The 6,047-nt window shown below is 31.5% G+C and overlaps 1 long non-coding RNA gene across 1 annotated transcript; it reads right to left on the bottom strand.

The window, feature by feature from the left end:
• Positions 1 to 606: 606 nt before the first annotated feature.
• On the bottom strand, positions 607 to 3,664 carry LOC107178297 (uncharacterized). Its single transcript, XR_008051150.1, has 3 exons — positions 3,423 to 3,664; positions 1,816 to 1,984; positions 607 to 1,723 (listed from the first exon to the last, which is right to left on the bottom strand). It is a non-coding gene; the product is annotated as an uncharacterized LOC107178297 (long non-coding RNA).
• Positions 3,665 to 6,047: the final 2,383 nt, after the last annotated feature.

Genomic DNA, 6,047 nt, shown 5'->3' with positions numbered 1-6,047 from the left:
CAACATCAATCTTTTGGCCTCTTATAACAGGTGCTGAATAGCGATTTGACAAATCCCGCCTCCCCTCTGAAGTGTCTCCTGAAATAGTCTCAGTAGATCTCTCCCTAATTCTGAAAGTTTCACCTTCTATCATTTTCTCAACGAACTATTTCTACTTCAAAAACAGCCTCTATGATGTTAATTTCGCGTGAATAAATGCATCAGGAAAATTCCCAGGAGACTGAATAGGAACTCGGTCCCAATTAAAAACCATAATCCTTAAACTCTTATCGCCTTGTTGACAGAACTTTTCTAAACATGCAAAAATACACACTACTTATAATAGACTGTCTCCCAAGTACAAATGGCCGTCTCCACCGTATACGAAAATAGTACCGTACGTGAACAGTACCGTATACGAAAATAATACTGTATACATGAACAGTATCGTATACGTGAACAATACCGTATCCCCCAAGTATGAACCGTCGGCTCTGATACCACTTGTTGTGCGCAGAATGCGGAATCAAGCGCACCAAATAATTATAGAAAAATAAAAGACACAAAATTTACGCGGTTCAGCAATATGCCTACATCCACATGAGTAAGAGAAAAATAATTGTATTATTAACAATTATTTGAGTACAAATTTGAGTAAAAAAATCTCATTTTCCCAGGACCCAAATACACCAAGTACTCTCACACACTCTCCAATTACTCACACTCTCAGAACTCTCAAAAGCTTAGAAACTTATAAGCTTAACAAATTTTGGGATGCATGAAATGAATGAAATCCTTAGCTATTTATAGGAGAAATGAGTTACTATGCAAAGAATAAAATAATTGAAAATATAATTTTTAATTATTATTATTTTTCAAACATTTTGGCTTCATCCCCTTTCTGCACTCTTTCTTTTCGGGTGCAAAATCAAATTCAATTTAATTTTGCTTCCTTACAACTATTGGCTGCAACCAACAATTTGTTTGGCTTCAACAAATATGTTATTTAATATTGTATTTATTTTAGTCAATGTTATAAAATTTTCACAATAAAATAAGTCATATTAAGACTATTCTAAAAATTTTAGCTATAAAAGGAAAATTTAGGAAAAAATTGAGAAGTTAAAAAAATTTTATTCTAGAGAAAGGGAAAACATGTACCATGTTTTTCTCACCAATACCTTACACAACGAGACAATTGCAGCTCTATGTAAGTTTCATAGCAATAAGTAATCGATCCATCAACATAGTTTTCAATATAGAGGAATCTTAAACTATAAACAACCAATTGGCAACATTGAGTATCTTGAGTTTTACTTGTAAACACTATAAGAAAAAAGAGAATAATTGACATTTAAAAACTATCAAATAAAGGTATGTTTGAGAATTAAAAAGTGCCAAGTATTTCTATGTCAAATATGCTTATTTGACATTTAGCAAAATTGTCATTTATTTTCATCCATTAATGATAATCAAATATTTTTCACAATATAAGATTGTCAAATGTGTATGATACTTAATAATAGTCATATACATGTGACATTGTTCAAAATTGTAAAATACAAATGACTTGATAAAAATATCAAATATTATAATTGTTTTAAAAAAATTACAATAGTGAAATCCCTTATCTTAGGTTGCACATTATATATATTATAACGTTGAAAACCTCTAATTTTGGGGTGTTTACTTCAGCATTCACCTCTAATTTTCCCTTGGAAGGCTTCATAGCTAACTTAGACATCTAGAAATTTAAGAATTCAAATGTGGTTACAATTTAAATTCTCAATTAAGAAATAAAAGAAGAAAACAAGTAATATATGTCAAAATCAATACCTTATTTACTAAGCAACCCACGAAACAAGCTTTTCGAGCCATAATATGTGTTGTCCTAACCCATCACGGAGATTTAGCTGGGTGACGTAGTTTGTCATCAATCATCCTTTCATTGGCATGCCAAGTTAAGTCTTTTGCAGTTCGAGGAGACTGAAACATCCTCTTAAACCTTGGTGTAGGAAGAAAATACCACAAGATTTTAGTAGGAATTCCCTTACTTTTCTTGGTACTTTTCCATCTTGAGACTCCACAAGCGGGACATGCAAATAAATCCTTGTATTCTTTTCTATATAGGATGCAATCGTTAGGACATGCATGTTTTTTTTTTCATATTCTAAGCCTAATGCAACCATAGTCTTATTAGCTTCATATATGGATAAAGGTATTTCATTTTTATTAGGAAGCATATCTGATAAACAACTTGGTAAATTTCAAAAACTTTTGTCTGACCATCCATTTCTTCATTTAATCTTGTAAAGCCTTATTAAGGCAGATAACTTAGTGAATTTCACACAACTAGGAAACAAAGGATTTTCAGCATCTTTAAGTAAAGTTTCAAAAGACTTAGGATCACTATTACAAGTATCAAATGCATCATTAACCATTTCTACTGTATTAGCAGCTTCATCATCTTGTTGACTGCGATCAAATGAAGCTTTTATATTTCATGGTTGTCTACTAGAAGCCCCTTCTCCATGCCAAGTCCATGTTTGATAGTTTTGGTCAATACCTTTCTAATAAAGATGATTTCTTAACTCAATAGGTACATGAAAGACCAAATTATCACATGCTTGGCGTGGACATCTCAAAAGTTTAGGATTACTAGCATAAAATATTGCAAACTTGAGAAAACTCATTTACCCTATTTTCATATTCTATAGACCTTTTATCCATCAACATCCAAGATTTATCCATATTTAAACTATTAAATTTCCTTCAAATGCATCACATATTATTCATTTAGTTTTATTAATATTAGAAATTGATATTGTTTGCAACCACAAGAACAACTAATAAAATTACAGAATCAACCCACAAAAAAAGGCAATGAGATCACAATTTGACTAATTAAGCAACTAGAGTGTCTATAATATAGTTTCTACTACTGTATCTCTGTGATTGTCAAGAATCTAACAGATGTCACGAATAAATATCTATAGTTTATTATTAATCAAATGAAGCTTTCGATATTGATTCCATTAATTAACATTACTTTTAATCTGAAAGCAATTTGAGAAGTAAAAAAAATCATCAAAATTAAAGAAAAAGTTTCTTGAAACTCTAAAAGAAAATGAAGCTGAAGCAAGCTGAAATTCTTCGTGCATTCTTCTTCAAGAGAGAATGAAGATGAAATTCGAAATTGAGCAATTGATAAAAAATGAGAGGTGATTATCATTTCCCAAACTCACCCATACTAATTGTCATAAATGGAAGCCAAAATCAAGAGCCAAGTTTGGCAATCAAATCTAAAATTGAAAACTTAGAGTGAGTTTACAGACTCAATAAATAAAATCTCATTAATTAAAAGCATGTCAAGTGAAGAAATCAAACTTAGGGCATTGAATAGAGAGAAGTCATTTGAAAGAGAGCGGGAGTGAAATAATTACCTTTAGTTCTTTTTTGCACAATCGAGAAGTGAGAATGAACAATGGAGACCAGTCCTAATTCTATTGGAGAGCATCTAATTTAGGAAATTGAGGGTCGAATTTTTTATTTTGGATGTGGAGAAACTTTGATCGGAGATGAAAAATGGCGATAGCAAGCTTATTGAATCGTCAATAGAAGCAGCAAGCTTATTGAATCGTCGTTTTGTGAAGAAGAGTTTGCGTTTTACTGTGTCCAGTTGAATTTCACTTAATAATCAAAGCACATCTTCTCTTTCTTTTTTTTTCTTTTTTTTATACCTAATGCTTTACGCTTAGTGAAAAAAAAAAGTGAAATATATTTATTTTATTTATTTGTTTGAAAAACATCAAATATGTTTTATACATCCATTAAGTGTCATTTATATTTGAGGTATACCTAATATTTAATAAAGCGACAAATAAAATTATTAATTTATAAAAACTGTTGACTAATAAATGTCAAATATACTAATTTTTCTTGTAGTGAAAATGAAAATCAATGTTGAAACAATCTCTTAGGAAATGATCAAACCCTCAACTCCAACCCCAAATCAACTTCACCATTACCAATTTTCCTGTCTTGATCAAATAGCTCCACCTTTTTCTAACTCTTTACTGTGCATCTACCATCTTGATTATAACAAACTTGTCATCTTCATAAATTAAATTTGCAGGCGTTATATATTTTAAATGATCTCAGTTTCCCTTTCACGTGCATGGCACTTTTATTATGGTCAAGTTCCTACTTTTTTTTCATCTTTTTTTTTAATTATAATGCGAGTCTGGTATACTTAATTAAGTGATATAGGATGGTTGTGTGGGACCAGTAAGGTAAAATTCGAAGATCATAACTTGGAATACAAGTGTCCGTTTTGATGTATAATACACAGTTTCAAAGTTGTGATGAGGTGAACTAACTTGGGATACAAGTGTCCATTTTGACTTGTAATCAAGCTGAAAATTCTTCTTCTTCCTGATTATTTCAATTTTAAGATATTTTCCTATTTTTCATGTTTCTTTTAGCATTTTTATCTTCTTCTTTTTTCAGATACTGGATTTGGGCATTATTTATTTTGGATTTCTTATTTAGATTAAGAGAATGTTATTATAAAATAATATTTTAGATTTGCCTATTTTGATAAATTCACAATATTTAGGGTTATTATATAAAGGGACCAAAAACCCTAATTTTGTTAATTCACAATTTTCTATAAAATTTTCATTATTCAGAAACCTAGTTTGTCCAATCATTGAACATTTTAACATTTTTGCATCGTCAGATAATATCAGAGTAAGTTGGCTTGTCAACATAGTATGACCACACGATTAAAAGAGCAACCATCCCGAAGACTATGATCAAGGGATACAGGCAAAAACTATGGAGGCTATCAAATAGATGGTCAGAGAAGCAATCTTGCAAGCCAATTAGGGTGTTTATAACGCAATAGTGACGACAATGGAGCGAATAATCGAAGGTCTTATGCTTTCCATGGACAATAAAGGGAGAGAGAACAACAGAAAAGAGCTAACCGCAAGGAAATAATTCAAGGAGTCAATCATGAAAAACAATCTCAAGATTATCACAGTGAAATGATACGTCAGCATGTTCATTGTGAAGTAGTGCCTTAGGGCGTCAATCACAGCATAGTGCTTTAGAATTAAAAGCCTACAGATGATTCTTGCCACACATACGTGAGGATTTAGGAATCAATTCGAAAGAAGAATAATCTATAAATTATAAAAGGAGATGCAGGGATTACAAGATTAATATTGATATTTCAAATTTTTTCAATGGGATGCATGCTGAAGAATTTTTAGATTGTATATCACAAATAGACAATTTTTCCAAGTATATGGAAATTTTGTAAGAGAAGTAGATTAAGCTTGTGGTGTTTAAGTTGAAGAGTATAGCATCGGCATGATGCCAGTACATTCAGAATACAAAAAGAGTTGCGAGAAAGTCATTAATCAAATCATGGGCTAGAATGCAGAGGATGATAAAAGAGTATTTCCTACAACATATTACCAACAGTAGTTGTATTTAAAATATCATAACTAAAGGCAAGTAAATCATAGTGTTGAGGAATATACAAAAGAATTTTATCATCTACATGAAATAATATGGATGAGTTGAAATTTTGAATAGTTGTGAAGTATATTAGCATATTGAAACAAGAGCTACAAGATGAGATTGTAGATACAATATGGGACATGGGTACGCAGTTGCTGGTGCGAAGAAGTTGGAAGAACACAAGCAGCTTGTTGTTTCTAAAACTTAGTAGTGACAAGTCACTAGTCTGCAAAATAGATTGAGCAGTGTTGGGTTTGAAAACAAGTAGAAAACATGGGCTCGAAGTAATCAGGCGCAGCAAACACTACTGCAACAACTAAAGTAGTAACTAAGCAGACAACGGTAGCCACCCAGACAATAGTAGTATCAATCATAGATGTTAAATAATCCATATATAAGTATGGGGAACCATGGCATCGATCAATTAACTGTCTAAAATTATGAATCGGTAGAGGCTGGAGTTGGTGAGGCAGAGATGAAACTTGATAAGGATGGGCATGATGAAGAAGTACTAGAGTTAAAACTAGATAAAGTGG

Source organism: Citrus sinensis, chromosome 8 (genome assembly GCF_022201045.2).
Source record: "Citrus sinensis cultivar Valencia sweet orange chromosome 8, DVS_A1.0, whole genome shotgun sequence".
Taxonomy (NCBI): domain Eukaryota; kingdom Viridiplantae; phylum Streptophyta; class Magnoliopsida; order Sapindales; family Rutaceae; genus Citrus; species Citrus sinensis.
This window is presented reverse-complemented; position numbering and strand designations above follow the sequence as displayed.